A 14,849-nucleotide genomic window follows, 5' to 3' on the forward strand; every position below is an offset into this window, starting at 1 on the left:
ACCACCTGGGGAAGATTTATCATGTTCTGCGTATCTGAGCTCTCCATTGCACGAGCTGTGTAGAGGAGTCAAAGGGAAGATACAAACCTAAATATGTAACATCAGCTTTTTTCCATCTTGCCTCTGCAGGTGACTCCTAAGGGACATCTTGGTGACTGCTATTTCACACCTGGCTGTGTAGTTTTCTGAGTTCTGTGTTCTCTACTAGCACATTTTTGTTGGCTCTAGCAATTTGCCAAGAAATTTTTAATTGAGATTATTGTCCTGATGAAGAATTTTCCTCAGTGTGATTAGAAGTTCGTCATTTGGGAGAGCGACAGTAATGACCACCTTGATGCAGGCCCTTTTGTGCTTATCTTGGGAGGACTAAGTCCTTGGCCCCCCACTAACATGAGCGTGCAGATGTAGTTAGCATTGTCCAACCCTGGAATTTAGTCTGGGCAGAGCTGTCACCAAGACAGGAGTCAAAGGCATCAATTTTTCTTGGGGAATAGTGCCTTGGGCCATTGGCTGTATAAAGTAAGGCTTGTCTCTCATTCCTACTCAGTGGACTTTTAAGTGATTTTCTTAGGAAATCCATACTTGGTGGTTTGTGGCCAGCAAATGTGGAGGGAATGAGCTAGGTGGCAGGAGAGTTGGGTTTGTAATAAAGATTGTTTTCCTTTTTCCAAGAACTCTTCTCCATCATACCATTTTTGTACATAAGCTGTACCTTAGAACTCTCCAAAAATGTAAGGTCAGGATCCTTGAAAAATCAACATTAATCCATTCATTCAGGAGACACTGAAGTTAGAAATTTCTGCATTTTGTCTCCCCTGATTAATTTCTGAGTCACTCACCATGTCCTGGGCTCAATATGAAATATAGCCATATTGTCTTTTCATGGTGAATTTTTGCTTGTAACTTAGAGTGGCCTTACTTTGGAAAAGATGTCCAGATTGGAAGAGTCTTGCTTCGATTCTGATCATGCTTTGTGATTTTGAGCAAGTCAGTTTACACATCTCCACTGGGTCTTACCTACTCTACCCCTACTGGGGCTTTCTTTTTTATCTAGGCGTTTCAGGACTCTTGTTCCCAAAAGAAAAGCACTGCCTGTTTAGCCTCCGAATTTTCGCCCACTGTAGTAACCACCCGTTTTACAGAAACTTCTATCAGAGCTGCTAGGTCATATCATACAGGATGGATGGGCAGTTTTCCACGCTTCTCTTTCTTGGTCTGTCCTCTGTTGGTGATATCAGCGAGTATTTGAACACCTAACAACATTCTCAGAGAGCAAAATAATGGTAGAAGCACCCTCAAGGGAGAGCCGTCCAAGGCAGTAAAAGCTATGAACCAAACAAGTATATGAGTTCAGAAGAGATGATCTCAGGGAGCTATCCTGCCTTGGCTGCTCCAGCAAAAGTGATGCAGGAGCTAAGGACGTAGGGTTTTTTGAATTATAGTACCTGTACTAATATAATTATAGTACCTTAGTACCTGTATAGTACCTAATACAGGTACTAAGAACTGAAGTCCTCTTGTTGGATGAGATTGGGACCAGTAGTTGGTTGACTAATCAAAAAGTCAGTTAAAGCAGGGAATTATTGAAAAAGTTGAGTATATAAAACGTTTTATTTTAACTTAACATGTATAAAGTATATATATATTAATTTTTGGTGGTCTTTTTTGAGGTTTTGGATGGCTGATTAGAGTTCCATGTTGACTCTCTTGCATAAACCACAGCCACGATCCATTTCCAGTTTATTTCTTTGAGGTGAAACAAGAGCTTAAAGGCACTTAGAAGATTATCTCAGCTTTGAAGTCTTTTGGATTTTCACTTTTCTTTCCTTTTTTCTTTTAGCAATCCCTGACTGTTGTCTAATCCACAACTAATTTGGCAGAGTTTTTTAATGATTCATTTTAATTAACCTTTTCCAAACATTCAGCTTAGTTTTTAACAGTACCTCTGTTTTTCTATTCTTATTTAATCAGTTTATCTAATATTTGTTTTAGTTATGTAATCATGATAACAGCTACAACTGGCATAAACAAGTTTGGGAACAAACAGAACGTCCTCGTGGTAATCATACAACTGAGCTAATGAGAACGGATATGTCCAGACACCCTACAGAGGAGTCCGTTAACTATGGGTGTTGAGCAGTTTTTAAATAAAATGTCTTAGGGTCATCTATTCATGTATTCATTCTATTTATTGAGCACCTACTATGTGCCAGGTACTCTGCTAGGTGCTGGGAACATATTAGTGAATGAAATTAGAATGCCCCCTCACCAGGAGCTTACATTCTAGTGGGAGAGACAGAAAGTAAACAAGTAAATATAGATATGGAGGGTTTTTTTTTACTTGAGTCCATTTTACGTGATTTGTAATTACTGTTTTATGATGTTAAATCATCGAGAGCAATAGGACTGTACCACTAATTTCTCCTTAGTTACGTTAACATTGTCAGTGGTTTACTTGAAATCTAGCTCCTGAGTGGTTAAAAAATTTTGTGTTCTCAAACCTGAAAAAGCCAAGATGAGATGGGATGTTTTACTTACATTTCTACACCCTAGTACTTAAAGAGTAGGTGTAGGCACCAGTCGAGGTGGCCCCTTCTGAGAGCTCTGTCAATGGTTTCTGTTCATTCAATGCATATAAATTGAGTACTGTATTAGTCTGGATTATCTAGAGAAACAGAAGTGACAGGAGATAGTATATATATATAAATATAGACAGATGGGGAGAGAGATTTAAGGAATTTGCTCACACCATTTTGGGGGCCGGTGTGTCTGAAATTTTATGACAGGCTGACAGGCTGGAAATTTAGATGAGACTTGATGTTACAGTCTAGAGTCTATAGGGTGGAAACTTAGAATTTCTATGTTGCAGTCTGGAGGCAGAATTCCTTCTTCTTTGAGGAACCTCAGTCTTTGATTTAAAAGCTTTCAACTGATTGGATGAGGCCCACCCATGCTGTGGAAGATAATCTCCTTTACTTAAAATCAACTGATCGTAAATGTTAATCACATCTGCAAAATCCCTTCGCAGGAACATCTAGACCTATGTTTGACCAAACAACTGGGCACCATGGCCTAGCCAAGCTGACACGTGAAATTTACCATCACAAGCACCTTCTCTCTGAAGGGGCAGTGCTTGGTGCTGGGAGCACAGAGCAGACAGGCTCAGTCCTGCCCTCAAGGGCTTGGGGTCTTGTAAGTCAGGATTCTTCTGCCTTGGGTATCAGAACCCTTTAGGATAGAAGGAAGTTCATTACCAATGACCTGTGGCTATGTAGTTCCAGGCCAGCCTGTGCCAGAATTGTGACATAGGCTGTGTTTGCCTGTTCCTGCTGTTCTCCTCTCTGTGTCTCATTCTAATTCTCTGGGCCCTTGCACTCAGCACACTGGCAGCTATATTCAGTACAGTGGTTCAGCTCCATTGTCACTTACCTTTCCTTCTAACTACACTGCAAGCTCCTCAAGGACATTGTGAGTTGGCATCCTGGCAAGAGGACGGGTGAACTACAGGCTTGGTGGCAATAATTAAGATACAGTGTGTAACCATTGATTCTGGTAGGAATTGCCCAGAGATTAAAAAAATAAATAAATAAAAAGCTTTCAAATTAGCCCTAAAGTGTTATAAAGATAGCACCATATAATATAAAGCACAGTAGGCCTCAGGGGATGTGCGCTCTTCATCTTTCTGGGCAAATCACCGCCCCTCTCTGGCCCTTAGTTTTCTCACATGTAAAATGAAGGGGTCAGATGAAGTGTTCTCTTAGCTCTGATTGCCAGTGAGTTTAAGTGACTTGCATGCAGAAGACCGTGAATGGTCTTTAATATTGAAAGAATCACAAAGACATGGTTTTTTAAACATTTGAGAGGCTTAGAGCTTGAAAGAATTTTTTTTCTCTTAAGATCTGTATGAATGGGTATGCCTTGACAAAGTGAAATGACGTCTTTGTATCCTCCCCTTCTGTTGTGCCTAGCTTAGTGCCTGGTGGTAGCGGGGATGCATATTAATATTTGCAGAAACCGACTGTAGGAAGAACGTAAGTATTGGAGGGTTTCTTTTAGTCCTAATGTTTTATATAAGTGTATTAGCAGTTTCATTATGCAGTTCATATATATATATATGTGTGTGTGTGTGTGTGTGTGTGTGTGTGTGTGTCCCACTCAAACATTTGAATGAAGATGTTCATTTTCACTTGGTCTAGAATGAATCACCACATATTTTAAACTGTCTCAAATAATTTGAGGAACAAGGAGAGTTATAACTATATAGGTAAGTAAAATAAGAGAAATAAACTGATAACCTCTTTGCAGAGAAGACCAGTGTGGGCCTTAGTCATTAACACAAAAGAAGCTGCAGCTTCTCAAATTGCCTCAAGCTAAAAGGGCGACACCAGATGCACAGTCCGCAGAGTGAGCATCTCCTATCCCAGCTCCCTTGGAAACTTTGCGTCTTTTAACATGAGGTTTCACAGTTCAGCCAACACATGTGCCCTTTAAAGCCTACAGGGTCGGTGGAAGGTCTGCAATAAGCTGACAGTTTTATATTCAGTTAGTGATTTTATAAGTGCAGTTTGACAAATGCCACGCATTTAATTTAATTCTTGTTTCTGAACCAGTAGCTCTAGACATTGCAAACTAATGATAAACAACATAGCATAGACTTTTTTTTAAAGGGCTGAGTCTTTAAAATTTTTGATTTAGTGGGCAATTTTGAAGTGTTGAGTAATGCATCTTCTAAAAGTTAAGCTTTTTTGAATCAGCAGAGGTTTTGCAGTCACGGTCCCTCCTGTCATTATCACCTCTAAACTTGTCACCAGCCACTCTTTATTTTGGACTTCTTTCCTTTACCACCTACATTTTCCAAAAATCTTGTACACACAAAACTATAGTGACCTAGTTCTAAATGTGTTTGATTCCAACATGACTTTTAAAAAAAGACTTTCTCTGGATGCATCAGTGTTGAAGTTGCGCGTTGTAAAGTCATGTAGCTGTAGCATTATATTTGTATAGCTGTATCAGTATACCTCTTATGTTGCCTGTGCAGATCATATTTAATTTGCTAATCATCAAAGGATGAGTGTCAACTGATTTTTACATTTTTCCCTTTATGTACTGTATATGTGTACCTTTTAAAATTGATGTCATAATAGTTTATAGCATTGTGAAATTTCAGTTGTACGTTATTGTCAGTCACCATACATATGTGCCCTTTACCCCTTATGCCCACCCCCCAACCCCTGTCCCCTCTGGTAACCATTAATCTGTTCTCTTTGTCCGTGTATTTGTTTATCTTCCACTTGTGAGTGAAATCATATGGTGTTTGTCTTTGTCTGGCTTATGTCACTTAACATAGTACCCTCAAGATCCATCCATGTTGTTGCAAATGGGACAATTTAGTCATTTTTAAGGCTGAATAGTATTCCATTGTACATATATACCACATCTTCTTTATCCAATCTTCTGTCAGTGGGCACTTGGGTTGCTTCCACATCTTGGCTATTGTGAATAATGCTGCAGTGAAGATAGGGCTGCATAAATCTCTTTGAATTGTTTATTTCAAGTTCTTTGGATAAATACCCAGTAGTGGAATAACTGGGTCATATTGTATTTCGACTTTTAGTTTTTTTGAGAAATCCCCATACTGTTTTCCATGGTGGATGTAGCAGTTTGCATTCCCACCAGCAGTGTATGAGGGTTCCCTTTGCTCCACATCCTCTCCAACATTTGTTGTTTTTGTCTTGTTAATTATAACCATTCTGATTGGTGTGAGGTGATGTCTCATTGTAGTTTTGATTTGCATTCCCCTAATAATTACTGATGTTGAACATCTTTTCATGTGTCTGTTGCCCATCTGTATATCTTTGGAAAGATATCTCTTCATATCCTCTGCCCATTTTTTTTATTGGGTTGTTTTTTTGGTGTTGAGGTGTATGAGTTCTTTATATATTTGGGAGATTAACCTCTTGTCAGATATATGATTTGTAAATATTTGCTCCCAGTTGGTGGGTTGTCTTTTCATTTTGTTCATGATTTCCTTTGCATTGCAGAAGCTCTTTAGTCTGATGAAGTCCCATTTGTTTATGTTTTTTCTTTGTTTCCCTTGCCTAAGTAGACATGGTATTTGAAAAGATCCCACTAAGATCTATGTCAAAGAGTGTACTCCGTTTAGTTTCTTCTAGGAATTTTATGGTTTCACATCTTACCTTCAATTCTTTTATCCATTTTGAGTTAATTTTTGTATGGTGAAAGATAACCTACCTTCATTCTTTTGCATGTGGCTGTCCAGTTTTCCTAACACCGTTTGTTGAAGATACTTTCCTGTTTCCACTGTGTTCTTTGTTTGTCGAAGATTAGCTGTCCACAGATGTGTGGTTTTATTTCTGGGATTTCAGTTCTGTTCCATTGATCTGTGGGTCTGTTTTTGTACCAGTACCATGCCGTTTTGATTACTATAGCTTTGCAGTATATTTTGAGGTCAGAGATTGTGATGCTTCCAGCTTTGTTCTTTTTTCTCAGGATTGCTTTAGCTATTTGGGGTCTTTTGTTGCCCCATATGAATTTTAGGATTCTTTGTTCTATTTCCGTGAAGAATGTCATTGGGATTCTGATGGGATGGCATTGAACTTGTAATTTACTTTAGGTACTATGGACATTTTAACTATGTTTGTTCTTCCAATCCACCTGCATGGAATATCTTTCCATTTCTTTATATCATCATCGATTTCTTTCAGTAGTATCTTATAGTTCTTACTGTATAGATCTTTCACTTCCTTGGTTAACTTTATTCCTAGATATTTTATTCTTTTTGTTGTTATTGTAAATGGGATTGCATTCTTGAGCTCTCTTTCTGTTAGTTCGTTATTAGAGTCTAGAAATGCAACTGATATTTGGAAGTTGATTTTGTGCCTTGTAACTTTGCTGTAGTTGTTGATTATTTCTAACAGTTTTCCGATTAATTCTTTAGGGTTTTCTATAAATAAAATCTATTGTCTGCAACAGTGAGAGTTTCGCTTCCTCCTTGGCAATTTGGATTCCTTTGTTTCTTTTTGTTGCCTAATTGCTCTGGCCAAAACTTCCAGTACTACGTTGAATGAGAGTAGTGAAAGTGGGCACCCTTGTCTTGTTCCTGTTCTCAGAGGGATGGCTTTCAGTTCTTCCCTATTAAGTATGATGTTGGCTGTGGGTTTGTCATATATGGCCTTTATTATGTCGAGGTACTTTCCTTATATACCCATTTTATTGAGAATTTTTATCAAAAATGGATGTTGGATCTTGTCAAATGCTTTCTCTTCATCTATTGAGATGATCATGTGATTTTTGTTCCTCATTTTGTTAATGTGGTGTATCACATTGACTGATTTGTGGATGTTGAACCATCCCCAGGTCCCTGGTGTAAATCCCACTCGATCTTGGTGTATGATCCTTTTAATGTGTTGCTGTATTCAGTTTGCCAATATTTTGTTAAGGATTTTTGCATCTATGTTCATCAGCAATCTTGGCTTCTAGTTTTCCTTCTTTATGTTGTCCTTGTCTGGCTTTGCTATCAGGATGATCATAAAATCTGCTGGGAAGTTTTCCATCTTCTTCTATGTTTTGAAATAGTTTGGGGAGGGTAGCTACTAAATCTTGTTTGAATGTTTGGTAGCATTCTCCAGAGATTGCATCTGGTCCTGGACTTTTATTTTTTGGGAGGTTTTTGATTATTATTTCAGTCTCTTTACTTGTGATCGGTCTAGTCAGATTATCTATTTCTTCTTGGTTCAGTTTTGGGAGGTTGTATGAGTCTAAGGATTTATCCATTTCTTCTAGATTGTCCAATTTGTTTGCATGTAGTTTTTCATAGTATTCTCTTATAATCCTTTGTATTTCTGTGATATCTGTTGTAATTTCTCCTCTTTCATTTCTAATTCTATTTATCTGAGTCTTCTCTCTTTTTTCTTAGTGAGTCTGATTAAGGGTTTGTCAATTTTATCTTCTCAAAGAACCAGCTCTTAGGTTCATTGATCCATTCTACTGGTTTGTTTTCTTTTTTCAGTTTCAGTTTCATCTATTCCTGCTTTAATTTTTATTATTTCCCTCCTTCTGCTGACTTTGGGTTTTGTTCATTCTTATTTTTCTAATTCTGCTAGGTGTAGTTTAAGATTGCTTATTTAAGATTTTTCTTCTTTGTTAAGGTGGGCCTGTATTGCTTTGAATTTCCCTCTTAGGACTGCTTTTGCTGCATCCCATATGAGTTGGGATGGAGTATTTTCTTTTGTCTCCAGATATTTTTTGACTTCTCCTTTAATTTTTTTCTATGATCCATTGGTTGTTCAGTAGCATACTGTTTAGTCTTTGCATATTTGTCACTTTCCCAGCTTTATTCTTGTAGTTCATGACTGGTTTCATAACATTATTGTTGGAAAGGATGCTTGATATGATTCCAATCTTCTTAAATTTATTGAGACTTACATTTTTTCCAAGCATATGGTCTATCCTTGTGAATGTTCCATGTGCACATGAGAAGAATGTGTATTCTGCTGATTTTGGATAGAGTATTCTATATATATCCATTAAGTCCATCTTGTCTAGTTTTTTGTTTAGTTCCATATTTCAGTGTTGACTTTCTGTCTGGTTGATCTATCCATTGATGACAGTGGTGTCTTAAGGTCCCCTACTATTATTGTGTTACTGTTAATATCTCCTTTTAAGTCCATTAATAGTTACTTTATGTACTTTGGTGCTCCTCTGTTAGGTGCATATATATTTATAAGTGTTATGTCTTCTTGGTGGAGTCTCCCTTTTGTTACTGTATACTGCCCCTCTTTGTCTGTCTTTGTGTTTTTTATCTTGAAGTTTGCTTTGTCTGGTATAAGTAGGGCAACGCCAGCTTTCTTTTGTTTGCTGTTAGCTTCGGATATCATCTTCCATCCTTTCACTCTGTTTGTCTTTAGAACTGAGATGTGTTTCCTGGAGGCAGCAAATTGTTGAATCTTGTTTTTTAATCCATCCAGCCACTCTGTGTCTTTTGATTGGGGAATTCAATCCTTTTACATTTAGAGTGATTATTGATATATGAGGGCTTAATGCTGCCATTTTATTGCTTGCTTTCCAGTTGTTTTGTATTCCCCTTGTTTCTCATCCTGTGTATTTTGGAGTGCAAATTCAGTTTGGTGGCTCTCTATGATGGTTTTCTCAGTTTTGTCTTTATTTATCATTTGTATCTCTGCTCTGATTTTTTGTTTAGTGGTTACTGTGAGGTTTGTATAAAATATCTCATAGATGTGATAGTCCATTCTCTGATAGCCTCTTAGTCCCTTAGTCTGAGCAGGTTTCATCCCTTTCCTCTTCTCCTTCTAAAGTGTTGTCATCACAACTTATTCCATTATGTGTTGTGATTTTGTGGTTAAAGTGAAGTGATTATATTTATTTTTGATGTTTTCGTTCCCTTTATCTTTAGAATTATAATTAAGTGTTTGCTAATCAGTTCTGATAGACAGTCATAATTTTATGATTTTGTCTGCTTATTTATCTCCTTGCTCAAGGCTCTGTAAACTCTTTTTTCTTTTTTTTTCAGGTATGAGGGGCTTCTTGATCAACTCTTGTAAGGTGGTTCTTGTGGCATTGAACTCCCTCATGTTTTGTTTTTCTGGGAAAGTTTTTATTTCTCCATCATATCTGAAGGATATTTTCACTGGATATATTATTCTTGGCTGAAAGTTTTTGTCTTTCAGAATTTTGAATATATCATTCCACTCTCTCCTAGCCTGTAAGGTTTCTGCTGAGAAATCCTCTGAAAACCTGGGGGGTTCCTTTGTAAGTTATTGTCTTCTGCCTTGCTGCCCATAATATTTTTTGTTTGTCATTGACTTTTGCCAGCTTTACCAATAATATAAACCTTAGAGAAAGTCTTTTTGTATTGATGTAATTAGGAGTTCTACTGGCTTCATTTACATGTAATTCCAGTACCTTTTCCAGGTTTAGGAAGTTCTCAGCTATTATTTCTTTGAATAAGCTCTCTACTCCTTTCTCCCTCTCTTCTCTCTCTTGAATACCTATAATCCTTATGTTGCATTTCCTAATTGGGACAGAGATTTCTTGGATAATTTCTTCATTTCTTTTTAGTCTTAGTTCTCTCTCCTCCATGTGAAGCATTTCTGTATTCCTATCCCCTAGATTGCTAATTCTATCTTCTATAATATCAGCTCTGTTCTGTAAGGGCTCCATTTTTTCGTTTTTCTCATCCATATGAGATTTCATCTCCAAAAATTCTGTTTGATTTTTCTTTATAGTTTCCATCTCTTTTGTGAAGAATTCCCTCTGTTCATTAATTTTGTTCCTGATTTCAATGAACTGTCTTTTTGAATTCTCTTATAACTCATAGAGTATTTTTACGACGGCTGTTTTGAATTCTTTGTTATTTAGAGTGTAGATTTATGTGCCATAATGATTGATTTCTGGGTGTTTGTTTTTTTCCTTCTGATCTGGAGTATTAATATATTTCTTCATACCATTAGATGGAGTGGATTTGTCTGGTCACTTTGTGATAGTGTCTGGTCACAGGTTCTGCCTGTCCCCGCTGAGGGGCAGGAGCTATGTAATCTGAGCTCATTGCGATCCCTGTCATCTGTGCCTGTCAGAGTCTCCTTGAGATTGCAATGGCCCTTTGGGGTCTCCCAGCAAATGGGAAAGCAGTCATACAGGGGATCAGGGCTCTTGCTGCCTGTTCCCACAGTCCCGCCGAGATGCGCTTCCCACCTGGGGCCACAGCACTATTATGAGTGTTCACAGCAGCTGGGAGGTCATTTGCTGAGACTTGCAGCTAACTGCTGTCTGCTCTTAGGTTGCACCTGCTGTTGTGCTTGGTGGGTGGGGCCTCCCAACTGGATCCAAGTCAGAGCCACTTCCTTGGACCACAGTGGGACTGGATTCTTCCACTTGGTGAGAGAGTGATCACACAGGGGATCAGGGCTACTACTGCCTGCTCCCACATTCCCCCCAAGTTATGCTCCCCACTTTGGGGCTGTAGTGGTACTTTGCAGTGGGCATTTGCAGCAGCCAGGAGCTTGTTTGCCGGTGCCACACATATGCCATTGGCTGCTCCTAGGTTGTACCAGCTGTTGTGCTTTTTGGGCGGGTGCTCCCCACTGGGTCTGAGCCAGAGCCATGCCCTTGGACTTTGGTGGTACTGTGGGCTCTCCTACTGGACGAGAAAGCAGTCACGCAGTGGCTCAGGGCTGCTGCTGCCTCCTCCCACAGTCCTGCTGAGCTGTGCTCCCCGCTTTGTGGTTGCAGCAGTTCTATCAGTGTTTGAGGCAACTGGGACATTGTTTGCCCAGACTTGCAGCTCCACCACCACCTGCTCCTAGGTTGCACCAGCCTTTGTGCTTGGTGGGCGGGGAATCCCCACTGGGTCCAAGCCTGAGCTGCTCCCTGTGGACTTTGTGGCCCTGTCGACTCTCCCACCAGATGGAGAAGTAATTGCCTGGGGGCTCAGGGCTGCTGTCACCTGTTCCCACAGTTGTGTCGAGGCGTGCTCCCACTCTTGGGGCCACAGTGATGCTATGAGCACTCCAGCCAGGAGAGCAGTTGCACGTGTGTACTGGGCTGCCTGGTGGCCAGAGAGTGTTCACCTATCTCCACCACCTCCCTGGGGGTAGTCCATCCACTTTCAGTTGTATAGCTGTGTGGGTCTCTCAGGCATCCTGATGTGCTGTGTGGGTATCCTCACCTGATCAATGAATGTCCATTTAGTTGTAGTTTGAAGGGGGAGAGACAAAGGGAACAGCTCACACTACCATGCTGCTGACATCACTCGTGCATACTTTTTATAGAACAATAATGACCAGAAGGAAAATAAGACCAGATTGTTCAAAATAAATGTACTTAGTATTCATTCTCTCTACATTTCTTTTTGCTTAGACATCAGTAGAGTTTATAATGCCAAAATAATATTCACAGTTACTTTCAATATAAGAAAACTTACTACTGCCCAAAGACTGTAGGACAGCCAAAATCCAGATGGGAACTAAATTTTCTGTCACATATCCAATTTCTTCCCCTATGACGACAATCCTTTTTATATTTAGAAATTATCTGCGTCTTAAAATTGTATTCAGAAACATTGATGCGCCTAAGAATGGAGTTATAACAACTGCCTGAGGAAGTCTTACATTTAATTTGTACTTAGCTGATAGCAAAATGCAAGAGAACATAAGAAAACCACTCCCCACACTTTGCATCTCTGATTATGAGCTCCATTTCCTCTGTTGTTCTCACTCTTTGCATGCTGATCAGATGAAGTGCCGCTTGTGATGTATACATCTCTAAAGGCTTCTGAGCAATTTCCTTGTGACTAAGAGTGACCTACCACTCTTCACTGACTTCATCCTAGTCATTCGTTTTCTGTGCAGGCTTTGCTTGTGCACAGGGATGAGCTATTCCAAATAAGGGAGATGTAACTTGAGGCTCCCAGCCCAGAAGTCGGGTCCAGTCATTAGCTGGGAATATGAACCACTAGGCATTCAGCTGCAAGACAGATGTGTCTGTCGCTGGCTGAGCATGCTGGCCTAACCTGAGACCAGCTTGACTTGTGGAATTGTTATCTTGTCAGTGACAGATACACTTAGTGGTGGTGACTTTTGATCCCCTCTTTCCCCCTAAAAGGTCAAACAAGCAGAAGGAAACTTCAAAGACTAGGAGTGTGGTCGCCCTTTGCAGGCTGAAAGAACGTGTACCCTAATCAGCCTCATTATCAGGCACATCTTGCCTTGCACTAATCGGAATACACTTCATTTAGTGATCTAGTGCTGCCTGTCCCTTCCTTCTCTTGCCTGGACATCAAAGACTTCAGATGTTTTCATTTCTCTAGTCTTATTAGTGTGCTGTAAAAAAAAAAAAATCATACTTTCTTTCCACCATCAGAAAAATGTCTTTGTTCCTAAAGATAGAGGATCCTTCAGCCATTCTGACTTGGAAGGAGAAGGTAAAATGCATTAGTTCAATTTAAGCATGAAAGACCGTTATCACCGATGACCTGTTTCAGCAGGGCATATCATGGGGATTAATGACAGACTCAGGAGAGCGGATGACCCACAGCAAAACCAAAGGGCCATTAACCCCCATCAGTCATTTAATTCCCGGGGAAAAAACCATTCAGAGGTAATTATTGCTGTTATAACCGGAAAAAAAAAAAACCCAGAGGTGCATGAATTACGTTAATGAGCTCTGATTATTTTATTTTATAATGTTAGCCCAAGAAAGAAGTGAATGGATTCAAAAGTGCGATTTTCCTTTTTTAATTTCTAAGGAAATACTCTTTTGGAAAAATTGGTGGTCCCTAGACAAGCCCACAAGTTTGGCAGACTTCTGTCCCTATTCTCTATTCAGTTCCTAATCTCAGACATCGTGGACCACAGAGACATTAACTTCAGGTTGTATTTTCCTAGAGCGTCATCTCTGTAGCAGTTCATTTTGGTGGATTATTTGTGCTCAGAGTAGGGATGTGGAATAGTAAGCCAGACAAGCCTTCTGCTTTCCAGCTTATACCCAAGTCTCTTCCCCCTACTGGTACACATTCAGGTCTCTTCCCTCCCTCCTGCCCTCTCACTTGAATTAACAATATCAAATGAGCATCTACTATGTGCCAGGTGCTGTGATCTATCGGGGCAGGGCAGATGACAAAAATTTATAACTGATATAAAGGAAAAGAAGTTTACGCTCTAGGATTACTGAGATGGAGGGGTTTATTAGTTTCCTAGGACTACTATAGCAAGTTGCCACAAACTTGGTGTCTTAAATGACACATATTTTTTCTTTCATACTTCTGGAAGCCAGAAGTCCAAAATCAAGGTGTTGGAAGGGCCACACAGCCTCTGAAGTTTCTAGGAGAGGGTCCTTCCTTGCCTCTTCCTGCTTCTGGTGGCCCCAGGCGTTCCTTGGCTTGTAGCCATATCACTCTAATCTCTGCTTCTGTCTTCACATGACCTTTCCGTGTGTGTCTCCAGTCTCCCTCTGCCTTTCTCTAGTAAGGACACCAGTCATTGGATTTAGAGACTGCCCTAAATCTAGGATGATTTCATCTGGAGATCTTTAACAGGTTACATCTACACTGAAAAGCCCCTTTTTCCAAATAACGTCATATTTACGGGTTCTGGGTGGACATATCTTTTGGAGGTCACTATTCCGCACGCCACAAGGAGAAAATTCTAGGCATGGACATGAGAGAAGACGTAGTGGAAGAGATAATTTTTATATTTAGACGTGTAGAAGGCGGGACTTTCTGGGTGGGAGTGCATGAGTGCAGAGACAGGACAGTGGAGGGACTGGGGCAGAGTTGGGGTGGAGACGGATTGGATGGAGATCAACTTGCCTTGGGGACTTCGTCATTTGGGAGTGGGAGGAGTAGAAGGTGTCAGGAGAGGAGCCAGTGAAGGAGAGGTCAAAGCAGCAGGATTCCAGAGCTGCTGAGCTCCGTTTTCCAGAATCCAGGCAGGCCGGTGTCAGGAAAGTGGAGGATGACAGAGTTTTGGAAATAGACAGTGGTGATGGCTGTACAACATTGTGAATGATGGCCAGATACTATTGTAAATGTACTTGATGCCACTGAATTGTACACTTGAAAATGGTTAAAATGGCAAATTTTCTATTTTTTATAAAGATATAATATATATAAAGCCACAATTGGAAAAAATTAATAATGTAATATGTCCATCCAAAAAGTGGAACTGATCAATAATGTCATATACTGTGGGTGAGTCTAAGGGAATGAGAATTGGGAAGAGGAAGCAAACCACTTTAAGCATATTTGCCTGAGAGAACCACGATTAGAAAGGTCACTTAGTTGCCCCCAATCATCCTGCTTTCTTTGGGCATTT

General features: G+C 39.8%; 1 protein-coding gene across 5 annotated transcripts in view; it reads left to right on the plus strand.

Annotated features, from left to right (window-relative positions):
* The window catches only part of AFF2 (ALF transcription elongation factor 2), a 471,106-nt gene that overhangs the window by 114,717 nt on the left and 341,540 nt on the right, over positions 1-14,849 (plus strand). The gene's annotated exons all lie outside the window — the stretch shown is intronic.

This window comes from Equus asinus, chromosome X (assembly GCF_041296235.1).
Source record: "Equus asinus isolate D_3611 breed Donkey chromosome X, EquAss-T2T_v2, whole genome shotgun sequence".
Lineage (NCBI taxonomy): Eukaryota > Metazoa > Chordata > Mammalia > Perissodactyla > Equidae > Equus > Equus asinus.